Source organism: Pan paniscus, chromosome 2, assembly GCF_029289425.2.
Source record: "Pan paniscus chromosome 2, NHGRI_mPanPan1-v2.0_pri, whole genome shotgun sequence".
Taxonomy (NCBI): Eukaryota; Metazoa; Chordata; class Mammalia; order Primates; family Hominidae; genus Pan; species Pan paniscus.
Window position 1 is genome coordinate 795,871 of NC_085926.1, and position 26,333 is coordinate 822,203.

General features: G+C 35.4%; 1 long non-coding RNA gene across 2 annotated transcripts in view; it reads left to right on the forward strand.

Annotated features, from left to right (window-relative positions):
- The window catches only part of LOC117979569 (uncharacterized), a 284,518-nt gene that overhangs the window by 245,728 nt on the left and 12,457 nt on the right, over window positions 1-26,333 (forward strand). For both annotated transcript variants that reach the window (XR_008624663.2, XR_008624664.2), the window contains exon 5: window positions 17,530-17,646. This is a non-coding gene — a long non-coding RNA (uncharacterized LOC117979569). The remainder of the gene's footprint in view (window positions 1-17,529; window positions 17,647-26,333) is intronic.

A 26,333-nucleotide genomic window follows, 5' to 3' on the forward strand; every position in this document is an offset into this window, starting at 1 on the left:
TTTCGATTGATTTTAAACTTTCAATGGTACTTCAATGATGTCAATAATACAAACCTGATTTAAAGCTGGGAATCTAAAATGAAGTCAAGTATTTGCTGAAACATTTCTTTATTATGTTCAAAATGGTAACTTTCATTTCATATTAAAAAAAAGATTGACAACCTGTGTCGCACCTTTACTAAGACTTCACAAACTCTATTGTGGCCAGTGTTACTTCTGCTTTCATAATGGCCGCTTAAAGACATCTTGTATTGTTTATACTGACAGCACATCTGTATTTCTTATTGTTGACTCAAAATCCTCTCTCATTAACTTGAATTAAAATAGAAAATAGCACAGGTCAGGCCTAAAACTACTCAGCAAACATGCACTTTAACAGTAAATTTACAACACTTTACAACAGAAACCGCGCACTCTTCTTTAATTGCTACAGAGAGGTCAGTCTTTCAAACAAAATAAGAGTAAGAGATGGTGCTTTTATCATAGCCTCATGCAATTGTAAAATAGAGAGCAAACTAAGGTCTGCCGTTCTTTCTCCACCTGCTTACTTTTGGTTATATCTCATGACAGATTTTGAAGCCGATTTCAAAGGGCAACATCTGTTGTTTGAACTATGCATGGAAAGTTTACATAAAGCTAAGTTTGTAGATAGCTAAGGCTATGAAAAGTATTAGAAGAGGATGCTGAAGATACAAAAGTAAAATAAATGGTGAATTTGGATGAATCGTAGTGAATTAATTCTCTAATTGCATTACTTATTCTGTTAATAGGAAGACATTTGAGTAACTTATATATGGAGGGGGTTCAGGGCATGATGCCCCAAAATGTGGCTCCTTGGCGTTTGATAAAACAGCAGAATGAGGAAGGTCAGTCTCTGACCTTCTCCCATCCTTCTCCCCTGAAGTAGGTCACAAGACCCTCATTAGAGAGGTATTCTGGCAGAAAGAAACATCCTTATCTCTGAAAAGACAGAGAAGAATCTGAACAAATGGCCTTAACAAGTTTATTACCATTACATCCTATACCCTTTGTTCATCACACTTTCCCACAACTGTCCACTTTGGGTCAAACCTAAGCAGAAAAACGAACAGGTTTCCTGTTTCTTTAGGTCTTCATTTCTGAAGGCTCTCACGTCATGTAAAGCTTATATTAAATATATTTTTATGTTTTCCTCTTGTTAATCTGTCTTTTGTTACAGGTGCCTCAGCCATGAACCTAGTATTGGATGTGGAAAATAAATCTTCACCCATTTATAATATTCATGACTCCAAAACATGTCCTCTTTTAGTATCCCAAGCTGGGTTTTATTCCAGGCCGCCCTGGGGGTGTCATGGGAGAATAAATGGCAAATTTAGAATTCTTTATACATTATATTAGCCACAGATATAAATATATACCTTTTATTTTTTTGAGATGGAGTTTCGCTCTTGTTGCCCAGGCTGGAGTGCAATGGCGTGATCTCGGCTCACTGCAACCTCCGCCTCCTCGGTTCAAGTGATTCTCCTGCCTCAGCCTCCAGAGTAGCTGGGATTACAGGCATGTGCCACCACGCCTGGCTAATTTTTTATTTTTAGTAGAGACGGGATTTCTCCATGTTGGTCAGGCTGGTCTCGATCTCCCGACCTCAGGTGATCTGCCCGCCTCTGCCTACCAACGTGCTGGGGTTACAGGCGTGAGCCAGCGTGCCAGGCCTATATATATCTTTTGTTAAGAAATTAGAATTTACTCTTTAAGATAGAGTTAGGCCTAGCGGGGTATTTTGAAAATGTTTCTGAACATTAGCCTATAAATAACCCTGATAATTTTACACTGTCTTTAAATTTACTGGAGTTCTACCAAATGCCTAAAGCAAATAGGTGTGGATGTTAAACATTAAAGGCAATACTTCTATTCCAACATTGCAAATAACTGACTGCTCTGAACCTTACTTATGAATGGCGATACTTATATGACATATTAAAGTTTAGAGTGCAAGATGTGTTTTCCTGCTTGGGACATTATATTTGATAATTCTAAGCTGATATTTTAAAATGCATGCATTTCTTTATTATTTTTAAAAAGGCGGGTTTCAATATGAAAACACCTTTGTTGTGTTTTCCTTCTTGTGTGTTTCATGGATTAGAAAGCAATTTAAGATTTAAAAAAATGTTTACTGACCAACAAGTGTTTTGTTTAGAAACTGTGAAAAATAGAATTGCTGAGCTAAAGCAGGCAATAAAACAGATTGAGTTTGTAATACGTTACTTAAAATGTGTGCTTAAGACATCCACAAGTAAAATGTGTATTATTATAAAATAAATATACATATATATACACACACACACATAGTGTTTTCAAAGCACAGTGAATTAACACCAACCTCAAATTTCATTCTCGCTGCAAAACTTTCAGTTACACAGTAGTTTTCTCAGAAACCAATGTCAGATATTAAAGAGTCTCATCCATCTATAAAATGTAATAGTTGAAAGCATCCATCTGATAGTCTGGGCAAGAAAGTGTTAGGTGAGGAGGAATGGGATAAGGAGAAGTGACAGATAGGACAGTCAGGCCTTGGTAAAAATCACTTCATTGGTTTAATTGAACAATTTCTCTACCATAGAGTAATAAAGAAAATATCACACCCAGTAACAATAGATAGCTTCCAAGTTAAAAGAAAAATCTGTTGCACCTCGTTGGCATGTTCTCATAACAAGTAGAACATAAAGTTATTAGCATGCACCACATTCCATTTTAATTTCTGATCTATTTATCTTTCTCTTTCATTAAATTATTAGCTCCTTTAAGACATATCAGTATATCTCTAAAATCTAACAAAGAACACAGTGCCCAACACATAGTAGAGAATCAAAGAGAATTTTTTGTTTTCTGTTAACCTTTATGTTTAATCATTATGTCTACAATTCTTATTTGCATAATTATACCTTTAAAATACCTAATTGGTGTGAAATGTTTTGGATGTACCAATCATTGTTTTTTGTTTGTTTGTTTTTTCTTGAGACAGAGTCTTGCTCTGTCACGCAGGCTGGAGTGTAGTGGCGGGATCTCAGCTCACTGCAACCTCTGCTTTCAAGGTTCAAGCGATTCTCCTGCCTCGGCCTCCCAAGTAGCTGGGACTATAGGCACCCAACACCACACCTGGCTAATTTTTGTATTTTTTCAGTAGAGATGAGGTTTCACCATATTGGCCTGGCTAGTCTCAAACTCCTGACCTCAAGTGATCCACCTGCCTCGGCCTCCCAAAGTGCTGGAATTACAGGTGTGAGCCACCATGTCCAGCCCCAATCACTCTTTTAAAGCTTTTCTGCATTAACTCATTCATTTGTTACAACAACTCTGTGATGTAAGCACTTTGATGTACCTGATTTATCCACAGTTGACAGATGAATAAGCAGGGTATAGATCAGAAAGTTTAATTTTCCAATATCTAACTGTGAATAAGTGGCACAGCCAGGATTTGAATCTAGGCCATCTAAGTCATGAGCAATAGCACATACCCATTACATAAAATATCTACATTATTAAAACTAAACAATGCTTTGGAGTCAAAGAATATTTCTATAGTTGGGGCAACAATTTTTTAAATTAGTCATCATGATTATAATATAAATATTATTATTTAACTATAAATTTAACTAGAGGTGGCAAAAGTGGATGGCTGAGAGTCGAGGCAGGTAAAAACTTAACCTGGGTAATAGTGAAGGTGAGCAGTCTGTCTTCAAACTATAAATCATTAAGTCATAGGCAATCCGAGCTATCAGGAGAAAGCTCAGAATATGACAGGAAGAGAAGGGAGCTGAAATGGAAGATGTGAAAGGTGTTGTAGAGTTCAAACTTGACTGAGCTGATCATATAACCTGTTTCAATGAACATCTTTATTTCTGCCCTCATTTTGTTATTTACCTAGATGGTTGTTCAGTTTCCATGTAGTTGTGTGGTTTTGAGTGAGTTTCTTAATCCTGAGTTCTAATTTGATTGCACTGTGGTCTGAGAGACTGTTTGTTATTATTTCTGTTCTTTTGCATTTGCTGAGGAGTGTTTTACTTCCAATTATGTGGTCAATTTTAGAGTAAGTGTGATGTGGTGCTGAAAACAATGTATGTTGTGTTGATTTGGGGTGGAGAGTTCTGTAGATGTCTATTAGGTCCGCTTGGTCCAGAGCTGAGTTCAAGTCCTGGATATCCTTGTTAATTTTCTGTCTCATCAATCTGTCTAATATTGACAGTGGGGTATTAAAGTCTCCCACTATTTTGTGTGGGAATCTAAGTCTCTTTGTAGGTCTTTAAGACCTTGCTTTATGAATCTGTGTGCTCCTGTATTGGGTGCAATCATATTTACAATAGTTAGCTCTTCTTGTTGCATTGATCTTGTTACCATTATGTAATGCACTTCTTTTTCTCTTTTGATCTTTGTTGGTTTAAAGTCTGTTTTATCAGAGACTAGGATTGCAAGCCCTGCTTTTGTTTTTGCTTTCCATTTGCATGGTAAATATTCCTCAATCCCTTTATTTTGAGCGTATGTGTGTCTTTGCATGTGAGATGGGTCTCCTGAATGCAACACACTGATGGGTCTTGACTCTTTATCCAGTTTGCCAGTCTGTATCTTTTAATTGGAGTATTTAGCCCATTTACATTTAAGGTTAATATTGTCATGTGTGAATTTACTCCTGTCATTATGATATAGCTTGTTAGTTTGCCCATTAGTTGATGCAGGTTCTTCATAGCATCTATGGTCTTTACAATTTGGTATGTTTTTGCAGTGGCTGGTACTGGTTGTTCCTTTCCATGTTTGGTGCTTCTTTCACAAACTCTTGTAAGGCAGGCCTGGTGGTGACAAAATCTCTCAGCATATGCTTGTTTGTAAATGATTTTATTTCTCCTTTGCTTATGAAGTTTAGTTTGGCTGGATATGAAATTCTGGGTTGAAAATTCTCTCTCTCTATATATATAGAGAGAGAGAGTGTGTGTGTACACATATTTGTTCTCTTTCTCTGGAGAACTCTAACACATGGCTGTTACAAATCATAATATGAACATATTTCTATTGATTATCTATTAAGGAGTAAAATTTCTGGGTCATAAAGTGTGCATAGGTCTGACATTAGTAGACAATGGTAAACAATTTCTGAACTAGGTCAATTTACACTGTCTCCAATATAAGACTACCATTTGCTCTAGAGTCTCACCAAAACTTGATGGCATCAGTAGTTTTTAATGTAAACCTTGCCATTGTTTTGAAGTTATTTTAATTAACTTATCTTGGTCTCAAATATATATTTGTTGTTACCTAGAATGTAATCTGCTGATCATCAGCTAATTATGAGAATGAGACAAGGTTTCTGCTTCCATAGCTCAGTGGAAAAACTGTCTTCATGGTAAAACTGATCCACAAAAATATTTCTCACCGTGCTGAAATATGCTGTGCTTGTTCATCACAATCTGCCTTTCTGGTCTTGTGGTCAAAAAGTATCATGCTAATCCTAAATGCAATCTGTTCCTTGCTCCATCAAGTTGATATTAGATAAAAACTGACCCCAACTTGATACCTTTGCTAGCTCCAAATTGGTGTGCTAATGGGTGATTTGGAGATTTACAGTCTTTTAAAACATGATTTTTGTATATCCCCCCAAATATAAAAGCTCCTCAAGCTGCTTGCTACAAACACGTCCTCTCTTCACTGTTGCCTGCATGAGAGTCTTTTCTTTTCCTTCTGCAGCTACTGATTCACTGCAAAATAAACTCAGACTAAGTGCAGATTTTAAATAGCATGGCAAATTGAATGATCCCAGTTTTAAATATATCAGAAAGGTAATGTGGAGTTTTCTAGTACAGCCATTAGTTTTCCTCCTCCTGTGTTGCAGCTGCAAACACACTGGCATTCTCCAAGACTGTCTCAATATACTATGTGTGCTGCACCCACGATTACAAAATAATTGGATTGTTAAGAGAAACATGGTGTGAGGTGTTGGGAGTTAGAAGACTGGCCTTGAGGAGCAACTCTATTTTCTCCCTTCCAGGCACTTGATTTGGTTTTTCCTTATTTCAGATTCTATTCTGAATCTGAAAATGTTGCCTAAGCCCTAATTCAGAAATCCTTTGCAAGAGAGCTGAATAATTTGCTCCAAAAAAGAAAAGGGGGAGAGTTCTAGAGAGAAGTAATCAGCTACCTGTAATCATAACTTTAACATGCTTTTACCAAAAGATGATTAGAAGGATATATCTGCTTTATCAGTGATTTATAAGAAAAATTTCATTTTCTTATTGATAGAAAGACACGTGGATAAGTATACTGATAAATGGCTGAGACTATCCAGCACACTAACAAGGTAGCTTCACACATTTCTAGGTGTGAAAAAAGTGCTGGGAATGTTAAGTGGATGTGACTACAACATCCCCCAAATGAGACCAGCTTTCTTTCAGCTCTTTTACTTTCAACTAAAAGTGAAAATGTTTATCAGCTGAGGTCAGGCACTGGAAATGAGTAGTGAATGTAAGATACAAGCTGTACAGAATTGTTCCACATCTAAACCTGTGGGTGGATATTTGTGCAATAACCCCAAGGGTCTACTTTATTTTAACTTTTCAGCATAACTGAATGGCATAGCAAGACACTTATCTATTCAAAATTCATGAGAGAGACAGAAACATGATAAACTCTTGCAAAAATTTCCCAGCCTTCTTTCTAAGAAGAACCACAATGGAAATTTGCTGGCAAAACTAAAAAATTATTGTAACAATATTAGCAAGGGGCATGCTTTAGCCTTCAGTGTTTAAAAAAAAATTCCCTTCCTCATTCACACAACTTGGTATACTCTTAGCAAAGTTTGTTATCCTCTTAGCCTTTTGGAAAAGGAGAAAGCTTTTGGTATGCCCAATAGGAAACAAATTCTTATAATCTTTTTGTAATGATTTAAAGTAAGTCTATGTCGTTTCAGAATGAGCACAGTGGAAATGAACAATTTTTACAAGTAGTGAAATAGTCAATACATAAAGTATTATTTATTGTTGTTAATATGTTTCAAATAATGTTAACAGTTCCTAGCACATAGTAGGAACATAGAAAATACTTGTTTCTTTCAATATCAGTCATTTTTTATTGGCGACCAACTAAAATATGCTCTAGCTGATTTAATTGGAAAGGGATTTATTAAATAGATATTAGATGCTTCTCAGGATGATGGGGAAGCCTGAATAATGTGGCTCAAGAAATAGGCAGTAAACAAGTGTCTCATATTTTCAGCTCCGTAGTCATTTATGTATCAGTCATTTATTGCTTGTTTCTTTCCTAAATAAACGATATATTCTCTTTTCCTGTGCTTGAGGATCACTTTGAAGATCCTCAAACATAGGAAAAGAGAATATTTCGTTTATTTAGGAAAGAAACAAGCAAACAAATGATGATGAAAATGGTGTCCAATGAAAATACTAAAACGTATGATTACATGGTTTATATAATTTGGGTATCAATTAGTTTGGTTAATATAAATAGACAATGTGGAACTTTTAAACAGAAAGTTAAAGCCTTCTCTTTATCTTCACCTGTGGAACCCTCAGAACTTCAGATTAGTGTTAAATCCATTCTGTTGTAATGAGCACCTTTCTAAGAACTGGAAGCAAACCTAAAAGGAAGTCATTGAAATCAGAGGGAAAATAAAATATTCTATAACTGATAAAGGGGAAGTGTTATTAACCAGTTTAATGGATATATTTTTAATACATACTAGAAATGTCTTTGTTTTGTAGAAATGCTCTAACAAGGACTCACTTCATTTCAACTGCATCACAGCTTACCTGTAATGTTTTGGGAACTTAAAACCTACAATTCTTCATTTAACATATGGAGTCAACCTTTATTTTTAATGCCAATTCTTGATACTTAAAATAAAGTTTCAAATAAAGTGACAATAAATGTATCAAAAGGTCTTCCTAGGATAGATAGCTTGATATTTTTCATTGCCAAAATCTCATAAACACCAAGTTGCATACATGAATTGTATTCACACAGCATATGGAAGTTTTTCTTCCTAAATTCTCTCATTTGAATTTTTTTTCTCAACTACTGGGCCATGACTCATGAGCATGTGGAGCAGATGTACTTGGTTTTATTTATCTATTTATTTATTTGCATCTGGTTTGCATAGGACAGAACTAAACACAAAATAAGGACCTAAAATTGCTTACTTGAATGATTGAATGCATTTATCAGGCTGGTCTATTACTATCTTAAGAGCTACACAATACAGGCCAGGCGCAGTGGCTCATGCCTGTAATCCCAGCACTTTGGGAGGCTGAGGTGGGTGGATCACGAGGTCAGGAGATCAGACCATCCTGGCTAACACGGTGAAACCCCATCTCTTCTAAAAATACAAAAAATTAGCTGGGCGTGGTGGTGGGCGCCTGTAGTCCCAGCTAGTGGGGAGGCTGAGGCAGGAGAATGGCATGAACCTGGGAGATGGAGCTTGCATTGAGACGAGATTGCACCACTGCACTCCAGCCTGGGCGACAGAGCAAGACTGTGTCTCAAAAAAAAAAAAAAAAAAGGAGAGAGAGAGAGCTACACAGCACAAAATGCCAAGTTATATTTCATAAAAATTTCAATGAAATAGTAATTATTTTTCTATCATTAATTTTTATCACATGATATTACAAGTGATAAGAAAGAAATCAGAAACATTTTCTGCCAAAATAAAATGAGGTTTATCATTCATATAATAACATGAATATTAAGCAGTTTTCATATGCTAGCCTATTTAATCCTCACAATAACTCAGTGTGGGAAATAGAGTTCAAGGTACCCTTGAACAACAAGGGGGTTGGGTTGCTGACCCCTCATGCAGTCAAAAATTCACATGTAACATTTGACTTCCCAAAAACTTAACTTCTAATAGCCTAGTGTTGACTAGAGCCTTATGGGTGACATAAACATGTTTTGTATGTTACATGTATTATACAATGTATTCTTACAATAAAGTAATCTAGAGAAAAGAAAATGTTGTTAAGAATATCATAAGGAAGAGAAAATGTATTTACTGTTCATTAAGTGGAAGTAAATCCTCATAGAGGCCTTTATCCTTGTTCTCTTCAGGTTGAGTAGGAGGAGGAGGAGGAGAGTTGGTCTTATTGTCTCAGGGATGGCCAACGTGGAAGAGGCGAATAAGGTGAAAGGAGAGGCAGGAGAGGCAAGCACACTTCCTGTAACTTTTACTGAAAATAATGTATGTATAAGTGGACCCTCCCGGTTCAAGAGTCCACCGTATTATACTTAATTTGTTTTTAGAGATGAAGAAACAGAACAATTAGAAATTTGCCCAAGGTCACATACTTGTAAGAGGTATATATACATATATATATATATATATATATATATGTATATATACACGCACACTATATACATATAATATACATATGAAAATATATGGCATACATTATATAGAAAATATATATTAATATAGATCACTATAGAAAAAGATTTAAGGAGTTTGAAGCAATATAATCAGTGAATTTTAATAGAAAAGACTCACGAAATGCAACACTCTAACCTACTTTGTTAAGGTCAACAGATGCTCAGATTGCCTTTATAATGCAATAATATGTTTAATATTTTTTTCTTATTTTTTTAGACAGAGTCTTGCTGTGTCACCCAGGCTGGAGTGCAGTGGCATGATCTCGATGCACTGCAACCTCTGCCTCCCAGGTTCAAGCCTTCTGAGTAGCTGGAATTACAGGCATGCACCACCATATCCAGCTAATTTTTGTATTTTTAGTAGAGATGGGGTTTTGCCATGTGGGCCAGGCTGGTCTTGAACTCCTGGCCTCAAGTGATCCACCTGCCTAGGTCTCCCAAAGTGCTGAAATTACAGGCATGAGCCATCGTGCTTGGCCTTGATAATGTTTAACTCATCCCACTTTCGTACCTCAAACAACCAGTAAATTAGTATACTGTTCCATTTGTCTGTATAGCACCTGGTATTCAAGCCATTTTCCTACCAGAGAAAATATTCTCCAGAGAGAATATTTTTCTTTGCTGAAATAAAAGCTGATGGGCAGGGTCTTGCTTTTCTTTTTTTAGATCTGTTTGAATTAATTTTGCTATGGGCTGAATGTTTATGTCCCCTTAAAATTCATATGTTGAACACCTAATCACCAAGGTGATTGGGCCTTGGGAAGTAATTCAATTATGAGAAGGAAGCCCTAGTAAATGAGATTGGTGAACTTGGAAAGGGAACCCCATAGAGTGCCTTTCTTCTTCTACCATGAGAGGATACAGTGGAGAAGGCACCGTCTATGAACCAGAAAGTAGGCCCTCACCAGACACTGAACCTGCTAGTGCTTTGATCTTGGATTTCCCAGCCTTCAGAACTGTGAGAAGTAAATTTCTATGATTTGTAAGCTAACCAGGCTGTGGTGTTTATATTACAGTAGCCTGAACAGGCTAAGACAGATGTACTGTCAGTCCCTGGGGAAGTACAAGTTGTCCTCTTTCCCCATTTCTTTCCTGTGTATGCACTAGCCTTAGCTCTGCTCTTCTTTACATAATAATATTACAAAATAATTTCATTTACAGAATGATATCATTTTTGTTGTCAATATCAATATATTTTTATACAAGGAATTAAAGAAAAACCTTGGGTAACATTTTTCTAGAGTCTTTCTCTTGGTTATGACTTTTTCACACATTTACACGTGTGACACATATATCACATGTGTAAATATGATGCATTTGCACACTGTTGCAAATAGCCAAAAATATTCCATTAATAAGATAATTTGCCTGGGCTTAGTGGCTCATGCCTGTAATCCTAGATTTTTGAGAGGCTGAAGAAGGTGGGAGGACTGCTTGAACACAGGAGTTCAAGACCAGCCTCGGCAATACGGTGAGACCCTGTCTCTACAAAAAATAAAAAATAAAATAGCCTGGTGTGGTAGTACATACCCATCATCCTAGCTACTCAGGAGACTGAGGCAGAAGGATGGCTTGAGCCTGGGAGGTTGAGGCTGCGGTGAGTCACGTTCATGCCACTGTGCTCCAGCCTGGGTGACAGAGTGAGACTCTGTCTGGGGCGGAGGAGGGTGGAGGAAAGAAAGAAAGTGAGAAGAAAAGCTTTATATAGCAGAGTTGTCTCCATGTTTTCTGAACACTGTGCATCCCAGTCTAAATCAGTAATCATATTGTTGTAAAGTTCCTCAGGACCTGACTCTGTTTCTTAAGCAGAAAATAAATGTATTGACATATAAAGGGTAGCTCAGAAAATTAAAGAAATATTTGAAGAACAGTTGTGGGGCTGGACAAATATAAGAGCACTTCAGGCATCTAGGGAATAGAACATTATTATTAAATTATGTAACTCACTCTCTATGGGATAAATCAGCTAAAATGATCTTCAGTATTTAATTACTCCGCTCCAGGTTGACATCCTATAGGAAGTGCAACTGGACAAACATGAATCACTTGCCCACCTACTTTCTAGGAAAGCACAGAATCTCATGATGGATAATTTTGCTAAATGGTCCATCTATCAAAGTGAAATTGGGAGCTTTTACCAGAATACAGGAAAAGTAGATTGGCAAAAGCAACAGATTTCTATTACAACTGTTAACAATTTTAAAATAGTTTCATTACAAAGCTGTTGAATCCACAACACAGCTGCAATCTTAGATCAATATTTTCAGTGTCACTCCCCCACCTTAAAAAATCTGAATATGACATCAATTCATACTTTAGACAGTTAATTAGATTAAGACCACTACTTTATTGTGGCAGAAAAATAAAGTTTAATCTGAGATTTTAGACGTCTTCAAAATTAGAACAGGGAGGTTTGGTTGATCTTTGAAGAATTCATTCCTAAGGTAAGTGAAAAATAACATCTCGATACAAATAAATGTATCCATGAATGAAGGGTTAGCATGTACTCAGTATCTCAACCCTTTCTTGGAATGTGAGGAAGGCTACATCCATCCTTACAGATCTGACGTTCTGAGACTCTCAGGGCACAGGAACTGATAATACTAAGGCATATCAGGCCTTCTTGCTCAGTGCATCTGGGGAGGCTATTGTAGTTCTAAGGTTATAAACATGCAAACATGTACTGTCTTCTTCAAAGCTGCCTCCCCCTTGTCTCTCTTATTGGCAGCAGAAAGTAGAGCAGAGCTACAAATCATGCACAGCAATCTGGAGATACGGCAGGGCAGCCTCGTGTGGGAGTCCTAAATCTGACACCCTGGCCAGTCAGTGCCGGCCTCATTTTATTCACGGCATGTTCATCGTGCAGGCAATAGAAGCGGAAGGCTGCTTTCTGTCCTTGGCTTCTAACCACATGGTTGCATCCTGGTATGTTTTTCTATTTGTGTATATTTGAGAGAACAATAAGTTATGTTTATGCTTTCCTTTCAAGAAGGAGAGTCTATATTTTTCATCCTTGGACTTAATCAGAGCCTAATTTTTTGTAAAAAATTCATTTACTTGAAGTACAAAGCTATTGTGTGTTGCACTTGGGGTTTCTTTTTGTGTTGTTTTCTTTTGTTTTTGATAAAGAAGGATTCCAAGGCCAAAGTTTCCCAGTGTCATTTTAAGTAAGACCTGCAAAATATTCAGGGTCTTAGGTGAAAAAAAAAACACCAAGTAGAAAAAGTATTCTTCCTTACCACATGACCACTTTCAGCCTTGCTAGGTGGAAGGAAGTGGCTCTGTCAAGTCCATATTCCAGCAGGGCTCAAAATTTACATCCCTTTGCATATTTCCATTAAAAATAATATAAGCTTCCAATTCAAATGTATAATTTTGCATAATCATTGCTTCCCGTCTTCTCTTTGGGTCGGCTAAAATAAAAGGGAGGAGAAACCATTGTTTACAGAAAGTAAGCTTTAAATGGTTGAGCCATTTAAAATCACCATTTTTGTTAGTGAAATATAGTTCAACACTGAGTATTTTGTATGTTTCAAAGTAATATAAAATTATTCTGTACTAACAATGAAAATTAGAGAATAATTATGACTGAATGGCAACTAAAAACTAGATGGAAATAGGTAAATGGATAAACAAGTGTGAAGAAAGCTACACATCTCAAGGTTGGTCTTGGTGGTCATGACTGTAATCCCAGCACTTTGGGAGGCTGAGGCGGGTGGATCACTTGAGGCCAGGAGTTGGAGACCAGCCTGGCCAACATAGTCAAACCCCATGTCTACTAAAAATACAAAAAAATTAGCTGGGTTTGGGAGTGCATAACTGTATTCCCAGCTATTCAGGAGGCTGAGGCGTAAGAATTGCTTGAACCTAAGAGGCAGAGGTTGCAGTGAGCTGAGATCACACCACTGCACTCCAGCCTGGATAACAGAGTGAGAACCTGTCTCCAAAAAAAGAAAGAAAGTTACATATCCCAGAATATGGGAGCTTGGAAGGATTTTGGAATGAGTTTGTTTAATGGGTCTCTGAAGGCTATGGAGTCAAAGACAGTAAGCCAATTAGAGGGCACTGGGCAAACAGGCCCCAAATAGTAATCATATAGAACTAAGCCAAGTAGCAATCCTATACCCACTCTTAGACTATAGGCATTTGTTATCCTCAAGGGAAACTCCAAATTGGGTTCTTCTGCAAAGCAATAAACAGTTTGAGGAAAGTTAAGGTTCCGAATGTGGCTGTTGGTTCTAACAGTAAGATCATGGTCTGCTACAATTTGGATGTTTTTATCCCTTCCAAATCTCATGGTGAAATTTAATCTTCAATACAACAGTGTTGGGAGGTGAGACCTAATGGGTAATGTCTAGGTCATAGGGCTCCATGTTAATGAATGGATTATTATTTTTATTTTTATAATGGCAATACCACTAAAAAATAACTTTCAGGAGTGGATTCTTTCTCTTCCACTTTCTGCCATGTGAGGATACAATGTTAATCTCTGTTTGTTCTTGCACCTTCTTCCACGTGAGGATGCAGCAAAAAGGCCCTCATTGGACACCAGATGCAGGTGCCTTGATCTTGGACTTGCCAGCCTCCAGAGCTGTGAGAAACAAATTTATGTTCTTTATAAATTACCCACTCTGTTATTTTCGTTACAGCAGTACAAAATGCACTAGGATATAGTCATTCTGCCATTTGGTGGAAAGTGTAATAGCTGGTTAGCTAACAGGTCCAGGTCAGACCTCATAAAACACCATGTACACAGCCTGGTCAAATGTCCAACTTAGTAAAGAAAATCAAATGGAAACTGTACTACTGATTAAAGCAACAAAGAAAGTACCTAACATTCTTATTTCTTACAGTTAAGCTATGCTTATGAAAAGATCTAGCAGTATCAAGAAACTCAGATATAAGTCTACTCTAAAAGAAAACAAATAACTCTGCACACAAGTGAGAACTTAGTAAAATCCAGTCTATAATTAAAAATTTGAGAAAGTATTGCATTCCTAAAATAGAAAAAGTTTGGTATGTAAAAAAAAAAATCAGATAGCAACAAAACTGTCCCAGTTTAAAATACTAAGGGATAAATTTTTAAAGAATGGGGAAAAGATAAAAATACAAATAAAAATATAAGATGTAAAGGACTGACAAAGGAGATCCCTGAGTAATAAGAATCATGTATCAAAAAAAAGGAAACTGTCAAATAAATTATGAAAGAAAATTTCCTAGAGCTGAAAATAGGTATTAAAATTTAGATTCAAAGGGCTTTAAAGGCCCAGAAACATACATTTTTTAAAAAGTCAATCATCCTTAATCATATCTTTATGAAGTTTTAGAACTGCAACTTTTTGAAGGAAAATTATTCTCAGCTTAGAATTCTATAATAGTCAAACTACAAATCAAATGCAAATCTTAAAAAATGTGCAATACATAGAATAACATTGGGCCTTTGTTTTAACAAAACCATTCTTTAAAAGTTACTTCAGAGCTTGGCTTGGTAGCACACTCCTGTAATCCCAGCTACTCAGGAGGCTGAGGCAGGAAGATTGCTTGAGCCCAGGAGTTCCAGGTGGCAGTGAGCTATGATCACATCTGTGAATGGTCACAGCACTCCAGCCTGGGAGATAAAGCAAGACTACATCTCTAAAAATAAATAAATAAATAAATAAATTACATCAGGATACGCTCTGGAAAAATCAAAGAGTATTTCAAGAAAAGGGGAACACACGAGGTCAGGAAACAGTGGATCCAACCATCAGAGTTATGATGAGAAGCACTGAAATGGCAGCTGAACTTGTGACCTAAATCACAACCATGTGGATGAAAACAAGAGGAAGCGATTCTTCATGAAAGAGGTTTACAGAAAACGTGAAACTACAGAATGGCTAGTCAGATCAAACATTTAGGAAAACACAAATACGTAAGGCAAATCATGACTAAAAAAAAAAGGAAAGAAAGGAAAAAACAGTTATAAATTCTTGGAAAAATGTAACATTTCACAAAAAGTCATGGTCCAATTTTGAAGCAATGTAACCTGCATGATGGTTTCAGGCAATTATGAAAGATAATTTATTTTAATGTGATGCTAAGAAAATTCTCCTGTGTGTGACACAAGAGTGCAGAAATTGGATCAGAGACAATTAAATGCAATCTACCTATAATACTTTCTTGGACAACAAAAAATACTTATATAATTTTAAAAAGTAAAACAGACTTTTTAGCATCAACCCAAGGACAGTGTGTGTTAAGTCTGCTTGCAGTTGGAATAGAAAGTAACAGTTAATATTCAATACCTCAACAATATAAAAGTTGAAGTGTGACGGACATAAGATAGTGTATTTACATGGAAGAGAGAGGAGAAGGAAAAATCATGCCAAGAGAAAATACTAAGTGTTAATAGTCATAATGTAAATAGTTAAAATTGCAGTTGAAGTATTTTAATGTTAAAATTTTAACCAAATTATAATGCATTACAATATATTTATATATTATTATATATAATATTATGTATAATGTCTATTTTTATATATATAGTGGTATTGGAGAAGAAAATTTTTAAAAGTAGTATGAGCAAATCAAATCCTTATTGTGCACACTGGGAAGAAGGTAGAAATTTTGTACAATTGACAGATCAAGAAATAGTTGTATAATTATATTACTTAAGATTTTTAGGGTTTTTCATTCTAAACAGTGGAACACAAGTTGAAGAAGAGGGAGGCAATAAACTGTAGCTTTTTAATAGTGAGTTTTTCTGTACAGTTTTGATTAGTTATCAGGGCCATCTATTACTCCAGTAAATATTGAAATAGAAAAAAAAGGATAGAATTATATGAAAAAATAATAATGGCCTTTATTGCTTTATGGTGATATTACAGATTTTTTAATTTACTTTTTGCATTGAAAACACTTGCAATAATGTATATATATTTTTGGTGATAAGAAATTCAGAAGTATCCACAAATAATTTTTTTAAATAATATTTCATTGTCTACAATGTGTTGTGTAATTTGACAGAAATTTTTATGCTTTTTATCTATTCTGTGAAATGATTTATCCATTTGCATTCCCACATGAATAAACTGAGGCTCATTGAAACTTTTTAACTAACACAGGTTCACATAAAAATATGCCATTGCTTCAAGCCTAACTTTTGGCTTCTCAAAATAGCTCACCACACTCTATCTCCAAAAGCTTATGACATGTGTGGGGATGTGACTAGTAATCTTACAAAATAGGGACCTGAAAGATTTACTGCAATTTACCCAAATGAAAACTGATTTAACACTCACTACCCACATTAAGATGATTTTTTAAAAATAGCTGTTACCATAATTAACCCAGATTTATAAATCATCTCTAAAAAAATCTGGCCCCATTGATCCAATCGGTTTCTGCACACTCAATTACTGAAGCTGAACATTCTGAATAGACTTGCCTGCCCCTTTGTGGTTCTGTTGTGTTGACCTTACCCTTGTTAAAAGTATGTATTCTGTATTAGACTGCTCATCTTTAAATTCCTCTCTTCAGCATTTGTTAGTTGTGTGACACTGATATTCCCATTTTGAGACCTTCATTCTTCAACTATAAAATAAAAATTTAAAAAGTACTGCAGTTGAAAATGTCAATTGTCTTCCAAACATCTATTCATCCCTTTTTCATTGCCAACAGAACCCCAATTTGAGGTCTGGAAATATGATCAGCTAAATGTATACTACATCTTTCTGGCTGCCTTAAAGCTAAGGGTTGCCATGTAACAGTTCCAACCAACAAGGTGTAAGTGGAAGTTGGCTGTGGGTTTTTGAGAAAGCTTACTCTTTCTTGATATGAACAACAAAAAAAGAAGATATGGTTTAGACTGTCCTACCTATCTCTATTTCACTTGCTTCAAATAAGGACGCAGTGCAAAAAGCCAGGTCTGCAATATTGTGAGCATGTGGAGGTAGGTGTCGTGGAAAGGACAAGAGAATTGCAAAAGTTCTAACTTTGATATAAACAAGATGTCAGCTGCTTAACCTTTAAATTTTGTGTGACATAAGAAAAAATAATGGGTCTAAGCCAGTAGAAGTGGTCTTCTGCCATTTGTGGCCTAATTAATTGCTTTCTCTCTCTCTCTCTCTTTTTTTTTTTTTTTTTTGACAGGATTTTGCTCTATTGCCTAAGCTGGAGTGCAATGACATATGATTGCTTACTGCAGCCTCCAACTCCTGAGCTTAAGCAATCCTACCACCTAACCCTCCTAAGTAGCTGGGACTACAGGTACTTTTCACCTTGTCTGGCCAATTTTTAATTTTTTTCATTTTGTTTTTGTACAGACAATGTCTGGCTCTGTTGCCCAGGTTGATCTTGAACTCCTGGCCTCAAACCATCATCCTCCTTTGGCCTCCCAGGTGCTGGGTTTACAGGGTGACTCACTCCACCCAGATGTGGCCAAATGAATTTCTAATGGATTCTAATGTCTTTTTCACAGGATTAAATAAAACAATACATATAAATAATTAAGATTAGGGCCAAGTACATAGTGCATAATAATTATTGGCTACAATGGGGTTAAAGGAGGAAATTTTAATGTGGCATAGAAATTTGCACCTTGAAATTCAGCCTTTTTATCTCATTGCTCAGGAAACAAATGTTCAGAGCATGAAATCACTTGATCAAGATAATTCATGTGATCTTTATTTCTCTTCATAAGTTACTGTTATGAAATGTGCTATTTATTAATCATCTGCTATGTAACAGGTATTCTACAAAAGTCCGGGTATAGAGTAATGCCCTCATAAAACTTCCTTATAGTGTCACACATTCTGGGTCTAAAACTTGAATTAAACCCATTTAAGATTTAATTACATCAAATATTAAAAAGTGTTGATACTCAGGTTTAGCTTGAATCTTAGCAGAGAGGATATGGTCTAATTAAACCACTAACTACATCTGCTATTTATATCCATTAACTTTAATTTTATAGTGTAGTTCATAGAACCAAAGAAATGGCTGAGATGCCAGGCTTGGTTAGGGTAGAAACAATGGCTAATCCAATCATCCAGGTTGTAGGAGTCAGCCTAACCTCAGCATTGACACTAGACTATATCAACTCCAACTCTTGTTTTCTCTGTTCTTGAATTCTTCCACTTGACCCAGAAACTAGAAGGGGCTGGGGAACGGGATGGATTGTTCTAATTTGAATGACATATTCACTCCTTGGCTAAGAGAGGTACATCATCTTGACTGACAGTCCACCATATTGCTCACAATGGGAGTGAAGTTACTCCCCAGGAGGAGATTAGTGTGCCACCTCCAAAAGAAAGTGGAATGCAGAACAATTACCTATGCAATTACTGAAACCAGAGCTCTAGCAAAAAGTATAAAATAAAAATGAGAGACTATGGAACTTAGATAACACCCTGGTTCTGAATGGGAGGGGGGCGGTAGAGCTCAAAAAGAAAATATTAGAACCCTAGCCAAGTCCCAGAATTACCTTAGTCAGTCCCTGTGTATCAGCCTGTGGTATTTTGTGATGGAAAAGGAAAAACAGTAACCCTGCCTTCTTACTGTTTTTGGTATACCTTACCAATTCTCTTTTATATTCCAAGAAGTTCTTGCCTGAAATATGTAATAGTTAAGTGTTGTTTTTCTCCTTGCTTATATTGACTTTGTGAAAAGAGCTTATGAAATGAAGTGTTGCTCAGTCTTAGAAAACTAGGCCAGGTATCCAATTAGCATATCTCTCTTGCTCACATGACTATCAGGATGATTAAGGAGCGTTCCTTCTAGCAGAGAAAAAGGTCTTCTGAGCTGGGAGTCAGTTTGACAGACTAGTCTTTCATTGACCCCCTTCAGCTCTCCTTTATTTTACCCTTGATTTTTAAGGAGGGTGCTTTTACTGTTCTTTATATCACTCTTGCTGTCATTGTTACTGCAGTTGAGAATGCTTTGATTCCCCCTCTGTGTTTAAATTCTTTATCTTCTTCTATTTCACACATTCAATGTTGTAGCCAATTGCCAATTCTGTTTGGGCAATTCATTGATGCATAACACTTTTAAGCAGGGTGTAACTGAAAGGGCAAACTTTTGTAAAAGATTATTATTAAAGATAAACACTTTGGATGGATGGATGGATGGTTGGGTGGATGGATAGATGGATGCCACAGACCCTGTAAGTACACTGTGCAGAACCCCTTATGCTCATTTCTCATTTCTGAATGTCTTTTCTCCTGTTTCAGTGCGTCATTGATCTCAATCAGCTGTACCTGAAAGTCATATTTGGCACACTCTCCTAGGGCAACTGGGACACTTCCCATAGTCATGGGCAACCAGAAGTGCTTGGGAGTTTACATCAGTCTCTCACCTTGAGGACTTCAATCAGTGGCTGTATGTTGTGGAAGTATAAAGTCCCAGGATCTGATGAGATCAGAATGAAGCTACATTTAATAGGGCTTGGCCTGAAATCATACCCTTGCTTGGCTTCTTCCCCTTCAGTGTCATGTGCAAAATCCCAAGAAAAGAACTAGTTAATTTGTCTAAGAACCTCAGAAAACACTGGCACAGATAGTGAAGAAGAGGAAAAGTAGTATAAGATGAAGTTGGAAAGAGACTTAAGAGTCAGATCATGCCAAGACTTATAAGGAGTCTGAGTATTATTCAAAGCATCGCAGTTCACACCTACTAGCCTTTTCTCCTTCATAGGAAAAACTGCAGAATGGTAGCCACAATGGGTAGTTGCCATGGTAGTGAGGACAAGTAGCCAATATTTACGGTATTGTCATTGCTGGTAAAGGAAGCATAGGGTATGCAACTAATTTTCTAATGAATTGGTGCAATTGTTAGCCAGGTTGTACCAAAGGAATCTTCCTATTCTTCATCACAAAATAATTATCCTTAAAAAGAGCTTGGAATCAAGAATCCAGAGATATAGTGCTAATATTCAAGAGTTTTCACATTATGCTAAATTTAGCCAAATGTTGCAAAATCATGGTTAAGTTGACATAGGCCCCTGTCTAAGCTGCAACTCCTGGTTGGACACATCAATAATGGTGTTTAAGCATCCCAAATTCGACTGATGGCAGAGAAGCCAAATTGATCATTTTGATGTAAAATGACCTTCATTTGCTTCTGTTATGGTTCTGTTCTCTAGGGAAGAACAAATAATTTCTAACCTATGCTTAGCTAGGATGTGACGCTTTATTATCAATTTATTGATAAGGATTATGGTGTACTATAGATTATTATTTATTTATCTTATGTTAGTTTATCACCACTTACAATCTGCTAACTTTTCTAAAAATTATCAATAGAATTAGTTTTATTTTTTCATTGCATTAAGAAGCACATTTTTAAATAATCTGAAATTGTTTTTACATAAACATAATTTATCTAAGATTTAGATAACACTACATTTTGTTAGTGCAGGCTTGGCCTCCATGCTTACTAAAACATAGGTAGTTTAATTAGCTGATCACAATATGGAATATGACTATTAGATGAGAATATGTTTTAAAATTTGTTTTAATATCCTGTAAGAGAAGGCAAATCAACAAGCATGTGGAGAGAAACTCTTTTCTTGATCTACTTACTTTTCAATATATTTTGGCACATAGGACCATTATTCACAGGATCCAATTTATTTCAACTTACAACTTATTAGTAATAATAATATATGTAGCTTTATATCTTTATGTGAAAATCCCAACTATGACTTAAGTGTGAGTGTCATATCCTGCAATTTCACAGATACTTAGAAGTGATAGATGAAAATCATATATATTCTTCTTGTTTACTGAAGATATTTAACACCAGAAAAAGATTAAGGAAAAAGAAACACTCTCCATATGTATTCATACATTTTTAATGAGAAAAAAAAAGAAATAAGCTCTGTCAAAGTGCTATTTGTAGCTATTTCCAAATTTAATTTTATGTTTTAAAAAGTTTTTGAAGTCCCACCTAAGATAACATCTGTGAGGCCAGAAATAAATAAAATCCAAGTGTATTTAAAAGAAACTAAGGATTTAAAGGTGAGCAGAACCTGAAGTGGATAAAAATTCGTCTTTTCAATTTACTTGGTGTTCATTTTGGGAAATTAGCCTCGTGACCCCCAGCCTAAATGACATGATCCAGTGAGGTTGCTAAATTAGTGTGATAAGACCCCTGGAATTGAGGAAGTTTCAAGAAAGGATGCTGAAAATCTATCATACATTGAGCTACTGTAGATTAATGATTAATGGCATTATCTTATTTACTCCTAAGAACAACTGTATACATTAGATATTATTATCTTCATTTTATAGAAGAGACACCAGGTGTTGGAGAGGCTCATGACTTAACATAGCTATTAATCAGCAGAGGTAGATTTAAAATCTGAATCCAAATCCAGAAATCACAAAGCTAGCATATCCCCTCTAGTACCAGCCTAGTAATTGTGATTTATGTGCTTAATAAGAAATCAGATCTATTTTCATGAACACTATGTTTAATAAATCATTTTATTGAATCAGAGGTCCTAACTCTCTAGCCTGAACTAACCAACTGGGTTATAGTAATCAAGCAATTAAAGACAACAGTTTGGAATTGTAGGTGACATAAGGCAGGTAAATAAGAAGGAATCATTCCTGGTTTTGCATAGCCACATACAGAGCACAGTGCCTAGAGCAGAGCATTGCAGATCCATTGAATGGGGAGTGCTTTTAAGAATCCATCTAGTGTGCCTAGAAAAGAAACAGGAAAGAAATCACAAACTGTTAACAGATAGAATAATTTACTAAAAATGTCGTACTGCCTGTCACTGGTTTATTATAAGTAGCATAATTCAAATGAAACCTACATGGGCTCCAAAATGTTACACCTAGAATACAGCAAGATTTGACGATGACTACCCTAAATGATATATGATCAGTCCATTTTCCTTTGCTATAAAGGAATGCCTGAGACTAGGTAATTTATAAAGAAAAGAGGTTTATTTGGCTGACAGTTCTACAGGCAGTGCAAGCATAGCACCAGCCTCTGCTCAGCTTCTGGTGAAGCCTCAGGAAGCTTTTATTCATGACAGAAGGTAAACAGGGAGCAGACATGTCACATGGGGAGAAAGAGAGGAAGAGAGAAGGCAGGCCAGGCGCTTTAAACAACCAGCTCTCACGTGAACCTGAGCTCACTCATTACTGTAGGAAGGGCACAAGCAATTCATGAGAATCTGACCTCATGACCCAAACACCTCTCATTAGGCCCTACCTCCAACACTGGGGATCATATTTCAACATAAGATCTGTAGGGGACAAGCATCAAAACTAAATCAATATAGTTCACCAAACACATGCACAGTGATTCTTAGTCAACATCAGGTTGGCAGATCTACCCTGTGAGATTTATCTAGCTATTTAATAACTGCCAACATACTACTTTTTAATCTGACTTTAAATCAAATCATCACGTATATTATACCAGAAAGCAAATTAGAATTACATGTTATTAATTTACCAAGGAAAGCCATGTGCCAAAAACATCTTTTGGAATACAGGAAAATTGATCAGAAATTTAACTTCTAATTTAATATTGGTTCCCCATTTATTGGTAGTAAACTATAAATGCTAATATCCAATGGTAGGATTAGGATGAGACTCTTTGACCTAGAACAAGAGGATGAGGCATTTGCGCTCAGCTTTGTAGAAAGCTTTGTAGCTTGGGAACAAACAAATCCTCATCATTAGCAGTTCAGTTTCTTCAACTTCTCTTTCTCTTTTTCTTCGCCTATCAATCTTATAAGGTTTGTTTCTCTCCTGTTCCATTCAAAGATCTTTGCTCTAATAAAAAGCACAATTTAAGAAGTTTTCTCATTCTGGATATACTTTTTACTGCCCAAAGTACAGCACAGAGAATTAAGTTTTCAAAAACCAAGTGATATAAAAGAAAGAAAAAGAGATTAAAGAACATGAAAGTGCTACAGAGACTCAATAAAATATATGTAGTTTTTTTAACTCTGAATTTTCCTCTTTTGAAGACAATCAAGATCTTTTAAAACACAGTATCTTAAATTATTTTTTATTTGTATCAGTTCTCCATTAAGTTATGAATATATATTTTTAAAACAGCTTTGGAAAAATACATTTTCTGTTTTATTTTGTTCTACAAAATATAGATAGAATACGTCTCCGAAAGATACTATTTTCCTAGTACACAGGATATGAAATCTCAAAAAAGTATAAAAAAAGAATACAAAGCTTATAGGCTTGTGATGGGACTTAGGAGAAAAGTTTGGACAAAGGGACAAGCATACAATGCATCTTCCTTCTCTTCAGACAGAAACAGTATTAATACCAAAAGAACATGTAAAAGTGAGCAATTCCCTCTGTATTCACACAATCCAAGCGAGTGTGAATGATAATGGGATCTTGAATCTCTCGTAACAGACATCAGTAAAAAAACAACTATGTCCTGTCAGCCTTATAACAAAGGAGCTTATTAAGATAAATGATACTTTTAAGATAACATCTACCATAATATGCTACACTTGGTATTCAAATGTAAAACAGGCCAAAGTCAATATATCCATTGTTCTCCCTCTTAATTCTTTGCCTTAATCTCCTTCACAACAAATAAAATTGTAAAGCAAATCAACTGCTCAAAACTAACAGTGCCACTTGTCCTATGTCAGAATTTGTCTAGGACAGTCTAAATTCAAATATTCAATTCTTCTATGGACAATGCAAATTTAGTTATATCCTGCTTCCTTTTAACAACCTTGATAGGAATTTCAAAACACTGGAGATTAACTGAGTAAATTATGATTCAACTCTATAATATATAGTATGCAACTAAAAAGAATATCTAATGATAAAAGAAAATATTTAATTATTTTGCTAAATGCAAAAAGCAAGTTACATAATTTTATATTCAATATGTCTACATTTTATAGAACTATACAGATACAATAAAAGACCACAAGGTCATATGCCAAAATATTAATACTAATTTTTTAAAATGATAGACTTCCAGGTATCTTATATGATTGACTTGCATTTCTTTTGATCTCAATCAGAGTAGTTGAATTATTTTCTTGTGAAAATGTACTATCCTTGTTTTTGTTTCTGTATGTTTTCTCTATGTAAATCCTAGCTTTTTCAAATAACCATTCAAATTCTTATGCTTTGTATTTTATTTTCCTGAACATACCAGCTAATGTAAAATAATCTTTCTTTCCAATTCTTGAAACCAAATGTATGCTCCTTAAGGGAAGAATCTATAACAATTTGTACTTCCCACAGCAACTATATTAGCAGAGAAAAATGATTTGGTAAATAAATACCTGTGAGATTAAAAAGAAAATCTTAAGGATGTAATGAGATTTGCATACACACAGACACACTCTCACACTTTTCTTTAAGAGGAGGCTCTTCAGTCCTATTTATTTCACCCAACTCTCATCAAGTTTCATTTTGCACTGAGCTTTCTGTTAGTTCCTTTCAGAATATTCTTATGATTATTCCCTTTATTTATTAGAATTATTTATTCCACCTAAAGAAAGAAAACAATTAGTAAGAACCATACTAACTGTTCCCTAGATCCTTTTTAAAACCATTTGGACATATAAAGAGATTTTGTTTTCCTTTAACCCACATGGACTTCCTACAGTGAAATGCATTTTGTTCACTGAATTACGCAGCTGACATATTCATGTTAATCACTTCAACAAAACCAAAGCAAACATTGCAGTTCTCCAAGAATGTCTTACATTGAATGCTGATAAGTTAACTGTGATGTGCAGGTTTTTCTTTTTTTTTTTCCTGTGGCCTCTATTTAACTCAATATTGTCAAAATAACAGTGTCTTTTACTTGTGCTTTTCCAAGTTACTCTAGTTAATGATGCTTTCATTGTTTCTGAAATTATCCATCAAACATGATTTTAGTGACATCTGTATAAGTTCACAGAGCTGAATTGCCTTCTAAATTATATCCACTCATTCCCAGGGATTTAATTATACATCTCAAAAATTGAATAATAAGACCAAAAGACATCTGAAAGTTTTTAGTAAGGCGAAAACTTACTTGATGCAGCTGCTCTCACTGTGAGAACAAGAAAGATCACTTAATTGATAATAAGACCTATTCTATTATTATAATTCAATAAAGGATAGAAAAAGGAAGCTAGGTGAGTAAAGGAAACATGTCCGTTACTCAGATGCCTCTTCTGTCTTTTAGATTGAAGAAGTAGGGCCTATATGTGCCTAGTGGACTACAAGTATCTTTCAGATGACCAAGTATCTTTCTGTTTACAAGTAGCATTGTGACTACTGACATTTCTTTCATAATCATACAATTATTTGTAATAATTGTGATGACTTTCTCAGAAATTTATTTTTTAAACTGTAAAATTAAATAAAACTATATCCTAGACTTTTTATACATTTACAGTGGTCCAGTGATATAAGAATATGATGTATATTGAGTTATCATATTGACACCAAAACATACAGTTTTGTAAGAATGAAATTTCGAATCCAAATCAAGCATTTTTTACCAAATAAAATGTCAATAATTGTTTCTATTATTATAGATCATAGAAAAAAATCATTAAATATAGAATTGCACCAAGAAATGCAAAATATTTCCCAACCTGTATGTGTCCCTCTGATTCTAACTAGATAATGTTATTTTGGGTAACTATTTAAAATTAGTTAATACTTATTCAAATTCACCTGTTACTGGAAGTTGTACCTTGTCTGAAAAAATAAACCTTTAGTTTATAAGATATGCATTTTATAACTGATCCAACCCCAAAATTAATTACAATTCAAAGCCAGTTTTCCCAGTTAATAACAGTGAGGGAAAGGTCTGGTTTTCGATCTATGCAAGCTTTATTGTTTGCCATAGTATTCTGTAATGTGCACTTAAATTATCTTGCTCTTAAGAGTGCATTCATCAAAGACATTGCCCATGCCATTACCAAGGTATTACCCACTCTG